Source organism: Pseudophryne corroboree, chromosome 1 (genome assembly GCF_028390025.1).
Source record: "Pseudophryne corroboree isolate aPseCor3 chromosome 1, aPseCor3.hap2, whole genome shotgun sequence".
NCBI lineage: Eukaryota > Metazoa > Chordata > Amphibia > Anura > Myobatrachidae > Pseudophryne > Pseudophryne corroboree.
In genome coordinates this window covers 897583722-897593276 of record NC_086444.1, presented here as the reverse complement: position 1 = coordinate 897593276, position 9555 = coordinate 897583722, and positions in this window count along the sequence as shown.

Genomic DNA, 9555 nt, shown 5'->3' with positions numbered 1-9555 from the left:
ACTTACCCGCAGTTGCCATGGAGACCCACGCATCCAATGCATCCCCAAACAGAGCCTGACCTGTGAAGGGTAGGTTCTCCACACTTCTCTTGGATTTTGCATCCGCAGTCCATTGGCATAGCCAGAGTCCTCTGCGTGCCGAGACCGCCAGAGAAGTAGCCCGTGCATTCAGCATGCCAAAGTCCTTCATGGCCTCTACCATGAACCCCGCAGAATCCTGTATGTGACGTAAGAACAAATCAATGTCACTCCTATCCATAGTATCTAAGTCCTCTAGCAATGTGCCTGACCACTTCACTATGGCTTTAGAAATCTACGCACAAGTAATAGTGGGCCTTAAAGCTACGCCAGTAGCTGTGTATAGTGATTTGGGTGTAGTCTCAATTTTGCGGTCAGCCAGCTCTTTCAAAGCGGTTGAACCAGGAACAGGTAAAACCACCTTTTTTGACAACCTAGATACAGAAGCTTCAACTATAGGGGGGTTTTCTCACTTTTTTCTATCCTCTTCAGGAAAAGGGAAGGCAATAAGAACCCTTTTTGGGATCTGGAATTTTTCTCTGGGTTTTCACAGGATTTTTCAAAGAGCTTAACTCCTTGGAAACTGGAAAGGTAAGTGACGATTTCTTACTTTTTGTAAATTAAGATTCCTCCACCTGTTCAGGTACATTCTCAGAAATGTGTAAAACATCCCTAATGGCTTCAATCATTAGTTGCACCCCTTTAGCAAGGGATGCATCCCCCACTGCATATCCCCATCACTGTCCCCTGTATCAGAGTCGGTTTCAGTGTCAGCTTGCATTACCTGGGCAAGTGTACGCGTTTGTGGTTATGTAGGTGGGTTTTTGATGAAGTAGTGGAGGCCAAATATTGTAACCCCTCCACAGATTTCCTCAAAAACGGCGTCTATTTCTCAGTATGTGACATCCTTGTAGTTCTGGGATATCATGCCTCTTAAAGAATCCACCCATGGGGGTTCGGATTCCAAAGGCTGACAGTATATTGCAGTCCTGAGTACATGGAATAGACTCCTCAGGAGAAGATAAACACTCTGCAGCACAGGACACAGAGTCCTTAGACATGGTAATGTGGGCTATACACACACACACACACACGGAAATGTCAGATAAAGTTTCCCCCAGAGTACCTTCAGATAGTCACAGGGTCTAAGGAGCCAGCCACCCAGCGCCCCTGTGGGCAGTTATTATGATAAAAGATCGGCGCTAACTAACCTTGATAGGTTAATTAGTACTAACAATACACTCCCCCCTGTCTATAACACCCTGGTACCGCATAGGGTAACTGGAGTTATGTGGAGGGTCACCGCTCCCTGTCAGCGTCTTTCTTCTATGTCTGCAAGGAGAAAAATGGCGCTGGTGAGTGCTGAATATGCTCCGAGAAGCCCTGCCCCCTGTAATGGCACGCGGCTTCCCGCACAAATTTGATTATACTGGCCAAAGGTATACTATGCTAACAGCGGGATCAGCCCGTTAGCTTCTTTGACCAGTTTAGGGCCCAGGACGCCCCTCCAAGCGCCTACACTTAGTGTTGCTGAGCCTTCATGGAGCGCAGCCAGTCAGAGCTGCGCTCCCACCCTTGTGCCGCCATACCCGCTAACCGGGATGCCGGCGCTGTACTCACCACCTTCTATCTTCTGGCTCTGTTAGGAGGTGGCGGCTGTGCTGCGGGAGTGAGCGGTCGCCTCGTGGGCTTTTAAATCATCACCCTCAGGAGCTCAGTGTCCTGTCAGCGGAGATAGAGAACCATTAACTTCAAGCGTTGATTCCTACTCCCCCCCTAAGTCCCATGAAGGAGGAAGGCTCTTGCCAGCAACCTTCCTGTAACCAAATGCTCTAATAAAACAAAAAAAAAACTCCTAAGAGCTCCCTTAGCTGTGACCGGCTCCTCCGGGCACATTTTCTAAACTGAGTCTGGTAGGAGGGGCATAAAGGGAGGAGCCAGCCCACACTATTAATCTCTTAAAGTGCCCATGGCTCCTAGTGGACCTGTCTATACCCCATGGTATTAATGTGGACCATAGCATCCTCTAGGACATAGGTCTGCAAACTCGGTCCTCATTACCCCACACAGTGCATGTTTTGCAGGTGCACAGGTGTATTAATTACTCAGACACATTTTAAAAGGTCCGCAGGTGGAGTTATTTATTTCACTTGTGATTCTGTGAGGAGACCTGCAAAACATGCACTGTGTGGGGTCCTGAGGACCGAGTTTGAGAACCTGTGTCCTAGAGCATAGGTCTGCAAACTCGGTCCTCATTACCCCACACAGTGCATGTTTTGCAGGTCTCCTCACAGAATCACAAGTGAAATAATTAGCTCCATCTGTGGACCTTTTAAAAATGTGTCAGCGAGTACTTAATACACCTATGCACTTGCTGGGTTACCTGCAAAACATGCACTGTGTGGGGTCCTGAGGACCGAGTTTGAGAACCACTGCTCTAGGACTTAAGAGAAAACTGACGTAGCCAGAAAAGCCCCATCTCACCCTGGTGTAAAGAGACTTCAAGAGTGATATACAGAGGTCACCAGCAGTGTCGGACTGGGGCCTGTAGGGCCCAGTGAGGGAATGCAGTGGCAGGGCCGTTTCTAGCCAATTTGGCTCCCAGTACGAGATTTAAAAATGCCCCCCCCCCCATAGATATAAAGAGGAAAAGTATGCTCCCGGCAAGGGGGCGTGACCTCGTTAAAATGGGCGTGGCTTTGTTAAGATGGGTGTGGCCTCATCTGATCTCATCATCACGGCCACCACACGATAAAAAAAAACAAAAGGCCTTATTTTACACATTACAGCAGGCACGCGACCCCATTTTACACAGCACGGCAGGCAAGTGTCCCCATTTTACACAGCACAGTAGGCAAGTGTCCCCATTTTACACAGCACGGTAGGCAAGTGTTCCCATTTTACACATTGCGGCAGGCACGTGCCCCCATTTTACACATTGCGGCAGGAAAGTGTCCCCATTTTACACATTGCGGCAGGCACATGCCTCCATTTTACACAGTACGGCAGGCAAGTGTTCACATTTTACACATTGCGGCAGGAAAGTGTCCCCATTATACACATTGCGGCAGGAAAGTGTCCCCATTTTACACATTGCGGCAGGAAAGTGCCCCCATTTTACACATTGCGGCAGGCACTTGCCTCCATTTTACACAGTGCGGCAGGCAAGTGTTCACATTTTACACATTGCGGCAGGAAAGTGTCCCCATTATACACATTGCGGCAGGAAAGTGTCCCCATTTTACACATTGCGGCAGGCACGTGCCCCCATTTTACACAGTACGGCAGGCAAGTGTTCACATTTTACACATTGCGGCAGGAAAGTGTCCCCATTTTACACATTGCGGCAGGCCCGTGCCCCCATTTTACACAGCATGGCAGGCAAGTGTCCCCATTTTACACATTGCGGCAGGCAAGTGTCCCCATTTTACACATTCCGGCAGGCAAGTGTCCCCATTTTACACATTCCGGCAGACAGGTGTCCCCATTTTACACATTCCGGCAGACAAGTGTCCCTATTTTACACATTCCGGCAGGCAAGTGTCCCCATTTTACACATTCCGGCAGACAGGTGTCCCCATTTTACACATTCCGGCAGACAAGTGTCCCTATTTTACACATTCCGGCAGACAAGTGTCCCCATTTTACACAGTACGGCAGGTGGTAGTGGGGGGGAGGGAGAGAGAGGGGCTGACTTACATTTGAAGCGGTTCTTCCCGCTCTTCAGCCGCCTCTCCCTCGTCTGCGCAGCGCTGGCCGTCTTGGCTCCCCCTTCTCCCGAGTGCCCAGCTCGGGGGGCGGGGTTTCGCGGAATGACGCGATTGCGTCGTGACGTCACGACGCAAACGCGTCATTCCGCGAAATCCCGCCCCCCGAGCTGGGCACTCGGGAGGAGAGGGGGGTTTGAAAGTGCTCAGCAAGTGCCGCGGTGGGCGCCCCGTGCGGTTGCACGGCTCGCCCGCCGCAAGAAACGGCACTGTGCAGTGGTAAGGGACCATGTTTAGGGGTGTGGCCAGTCTGCTGAGGGGGTGTGGCCGGCCGCCTCATTGGTTTGACTAACCATTAGAGAGTGCAACGTCTGGGCCCCTTCATAAATATATGCAATAAATTCAGCTGCTGCATGCATGATAATGTACCAGATTAATAATAAGATTTTACTTACCGGTAAATCTATTTCTCGTAGTCCGTAGTGGATGCTGGGGACTCCGTAAGGACCATGGGGAATAGACGGGCTCCGCAGGAGACATGGGCACTTTAAGAAAGAATTTAGGTTCTGGTGTGCTCTGGCTCCTCCCTCTATGTCCCTCCTCCAGACCTCAGTTAGAGAAACTGTGCCCGGAAGAGCTGCCAGTACAAGGAAAGGATTTTGGTAATCCAGGGCAAGATACAAACCAGCCACACCAATCACACCGTATAACTTGTGATAAACTTACCCAGTCAACAGTATGAACAACAACAGAGCATCAGTACAACCCTGATGCAACTATAACATAACCCTTATTGCAGCAATAACTACATACAAGTATTGCAGAAGAAGTCCGCACTTGGGACGGGCGCCCAGCATCCACTACGGACTACGAGAAATAGATTTACCGGTAAGTAAGGACCATGGGGATTATATCAAAGCTCCCAAACGGGCGGGAGAGTGCGGATGACTCTGCAGCACCGATTGAGCAAACACAAGGTCCTCCTCAGCCAGGGTATCAAACTTATAGAACTTTGCAAAAGTGTTTGAACCTGACCAAGTAGCCGCTCGGCACAGCTGTAATGCCGAGACCCCTCGGGCAGCCGCCCAAGAAGAGCCCATCTTCCTAGTGGAATGGGCCTTAACTGATTTTGGCAGCGGCAATCCAGCCGCAGAATGAGCCTGCTGAATCGTATTACAGATCCAGCGAGCAATAGTTTGCTTTGAAGCAGGCGCCCCAAGCTTGTTGGAAGCATACAGGAGAAACAAAGATTCTGTTTTCCTGGCCCTAGCCGTTCTGGCTACATAAACCTTCAAAGCCCTGACCACATCAAGTAACTCGGAATCCTCCAAGTCAGTAGTAGCCACAGGCACCACAATAGGGTGGTTTATATGAAAGGATGAAACCACTTTCGGCAGAAACTGTGGGCGGGTCCGCAATTCTGCTCTATCCGCATGGAAAACCAGATAGGGGCTTTTATGTGACAAAAGCCGCTAATTCTGACACACGCCTAGCCGAAGCCAAGGCTAGCAGCATGACCACCTTCCACATGAGACATTTCAATTCCATCGTTTCGAGTGGTTCAAACCAGTGGGATTTCAGGAAACTCAACACCACGTTAAGATCCCAAGGTGCCACTGGAGGCACAATAGGGGGCTGAATATGCAGCACTCCCTTTACAGCGTCTGAACTTCAGGTAGAGAAGTCAACTCCTTTTTGAAAGAAAATGGATAGGGCCAAAAGCTGGACCTTAATGGACCCCAATTTTAGGCCCAAATTCACTCCTGACTGTAGGACGTGAAGGAAACGGCCCAGCTGGAATTCCTCCGTAGGGGCATTCCTGGCCTCAAACCAAGCAACATATTTTCGCCATATACGGTGATAATGTTGAGTTGTCACGTCCTTCCTAGCCTTTATCAGCGTAGGAATGACCTCATCAGGAATGCCTTTTTCTGCTCGGATCCGGCGTTCAACCGCCATGCCGTCAAACGCAGCCGCGGTAAGTCTTGGAACAGACAGGGCCCCTGTTGCAACAAGTCCTGTCTTAGAGGCAGAGGCCACGGGTCCTCTGTGAGCATTTCTTGCAGATCTGGATACCAAGTCCTTCTTGGCCAATCCGGAACAATGAGTATTGTTCTCACTCCTCTTTTTCTTATGATTCTCAGCACCTTGGGTATGAGAGGAAGAGGAGGAAATACATAGACCGACTGGAACACCCACGGTGACACCAGTGCGTCCACAGCTATCGCCTGAGGGTCTCATGACTTGGCGCAATACCTCTGTAGCTTTTTGTTGAGGCGGGATGCCATCACGTCCACCTGTGGCAGTTCCCACCGACTTGCAATCTGCGTGAAGACTTCTTGATGAAGTTCCCACTCTCCCGGGTGGAGGTCGTGCCTGCTGAGGAAGTCTGCTTCCCAGCTGTCCACTCCCGGGATGAACACTGCTGACAGTGCGCTTACGTGATTCTCCGCCCAGCAAAGAATTCTGGTGGCTTCTGACTGAATCAGAACCGGTTGGTCGCGTAGAAGGGTCTCCGCTTGACGTAGGGCGTTGTATACGGCCCTTAATTCCAGGATGGTGATGTGAAGGCAAGTCTCCTGACTTGACCACAGACCTTGGAAATTCCTTCCCTGTGCGACTGCTCCCCTCGGAGGCTTGCATCCGTGGTCACCAGGACCCAGTCCTGAATGCCGAATCTGCGGCCCCCGAGAAGGTGAGCACTCTGCAGCCACCACAGGAGAGACACCCTGGCCCTGGGGGATAGGGTGATTAACCGATGCATCTGAAGATGTGATTCGGACCACTTGTCCAGTAAGTCCCATTGAAAAGGTCCTCGCATGGAACCTGCCGAAGGGAATGGCCTTTTATGATGCCACCATCCTTCCCAGGACTCGAGTGCAGTGATGCACTGACACCTGTTTTGGTTTTAATAGGTTCCTGACCAGTGTCATGAGCTCCTGAGCTCTCTCTATCGGGAGATACACCCTTTTCTGGTCTGTGTCTAGAATTATGCCTAGGAAAGGCAGATGAGCCGTAGGAACCAACTGCGACTTTGGAATATTTAGAATCCAGCCGTGTTGCCGTTACACTTCCAGAGAAAGTGATACGCTGTTCAGCAACTGCTCTCTTAATCTCGCTTTTATGAGGAGATCGTCCAAGTATTGGATAATTGTGACACCTTGCTACCGCAGGAGCACCAACATTTCCGCCATTACCTTGGTGAAGATTCTCGGGGCCGTGGGGAGACCAAACTGCAACGTCTGAAATTGGTAATGACAATCCTGTACCGCAAATCTGAGGTACGCCTGATGAGGTGGATAAATGGGGACATGAAGGTATGCATCCTTTATGTCCAGAGACACCATAAAATCTCCCCCTTTCAGGCTTGCGATGACCGCTCTTAGCGATTCCATCTTGAACTTGAACCTTTTCAGGTATATGTTCAGGGATTTTAAATTCAATATGGGTCTGACCGAACCGTCCGGTTTCGGGACTACAACATGGTCGAATAATAACCCCCTCCTTGTTGAAGGAGGGGAACCTTGACCACCACCTGTTGAAGATACAATTTGTGAATTGCAGTTAACACTATTTCCCTCTCGTGGGGGGAAGCCGTCAGGGCCGTCAGTGAGGGGGCATCTCCTCAAAGTCCAGCTTGTATCCCTGAGACACAATATCAATTGCCCAGGGATCCAACAGGGAGTGAACCCACTTGTGGCTGAAATTACGAAGACGTGCCCCCACCGGGCCTAGCTCCGCCTGTGGAGCCCCAGCGACATGCGGTGGATTTTGTAGAGGCCAGGGAGGACTTCTGTTCCTGGGAACTAGCTGTGTTGTGCAGCTTCTTTCCTCTGCCCCTGCCTCTGCCAAGAAAGGACGCACCTCGGACTTTCTTGTTTCTTTGTGATCGAAAGGCTGCATTTGATAATGTCGTGCTTTCCTAGGCTGTGCAGGAATATAAGGCAAAAGATCAGAATTACCAGCTATAGCTGTGGGGACCAGGTCCGAGATCCCTTCTCCACACAATCCTCAGCCTTCCATATGCCTCTTAAGTCGGCATCACCTGTCCATTGCATATTCTACAGGACACGTCAAGCAGAAATCGACATAGCGTTGACTCTAGAACCCAGTAGACTAATGTCTCTTTGGGCATGTTTTATATATATATATATATATATATATATATATATATATATATATATCTTAAGACAGCATCTTTAATATATATATCTATATATATATATACATATATATATACATACTAGGGTCTCAATCTCTGCTGATAAGGTACCTGACCACGCTGCTACAGCACTATAAACCCATGCCGACACAATCGCCGGTCTGAGTAGTGTACCAGAATGTGCACGCTATCTGCAGGATCCCTGAGGATAGCTGTTAAGTCAGGGCTACCTTTTGGGCAAACGTGACACCCTAGGGGAAGATTCCCATCGTATCCTGGCCCTAGTAGGGAAAGGATACTCCCTGAGAATTCTTTGTGGGAAACTGCAGTCTCTTGTCTGGAGATTCCCGCTCTTTTTCATCATGAGAGGAGGGAAATTTACCTCAGCTTTCTTCCCCTTAAACATGTGTACCCTCGTGTCAGGGACAGATGAGTCATCAGTGATATGAAAATCATCTTTTATTACAATAATCATATATTGAATACTTTTCTGCCATTTTGGCTGTAACTTTGCATTATCGTAGTCGACACTGGAGTCAGACTCCGTGTCGATATCAGTGTCTATTATTTTGGATAGTGATCATTGAGAGACTCTGAAGGTCTCTGCGACATAGGGACAGACATGGGTAGATTCCCTGTGTGTTCTCTAATATTTTGTGCAATTATTTCACCTTAGCACTTAATTACACATACCCAAACAGGTGTCGGCGTTGTCGACGGAGACACCCCTCACACACACATTTGCTCTATCTTCTCGTTAGGGGAGCCTTTTACCTCAGACATGTCGACACACACGTACCGACACACCACACACTCAGGGAATGCTCATCTGAAGACAATTCCCCCACAAGGCCCTTTGGAGAGACAGAGAGAGAGTATGCCAGCACACACCCCAGCGCTATTAACCCAGGAATAACACAGTAACTGCCCCCCTCTCTTTTTACCCTCTTCTACCGTGTATCTGCAGGGGAGAGGCTGGGGAGCTTCCTCTCAGCGGTGCTGTGGAGAAAAAACATGGCGCTGGTGAGTGCTGAGGAAGAAGCCCCGCCCCCTCGACGGCGGGCTTCTGTCCCGCTTAAATATACATTTTCTTGGCGGGGGCTCATACATATATACAGTGCCCAACTGTATATATGCTAAACTTTTGCCAAAGAGGTCCCAATTGTTGCCCCCCCCCCTGCACCCTTACAGTGACCGGAGTATGTGAGGTGTGTGTGGGAGCAATGGCGCACAGCTGCAGTGCTGTGCGCTACCTCAGTGAAGACCAGAGTCTTCTGCCGCCGATTTCGAAGTCTTCTTGCTTCTCATGCTCACCCGGCTTCTGTCTTCCGGCTCTGCGAGGGGGACGGCGGCGCGGCTCTGGGATCGGACGACGAGGGTGAGATCCTGTGTACGATCCCTCTGGAGCTAATGGTGTCCAGTAGCCTAAGAAGCAGGACCTATCTTCAGAGAGTAGGGCTGCTTCTCTCCCCTCTGTCCCACGATGCAGAGAGTCTGTTGCCAGCAGAGCTCCCTGAAATTAAAAAACCTAACAAAAAACTTTCTTACAGCAAGCTCAGGAGAGCTCACTGAACAGCACCCAGCTCGTCCGGGCACAGATTCAAACTGAGGTCTGGAGGAGGGACATAGAGGGAGGAGCCAGAGCACACCAGAATCTAAATTCTTTCT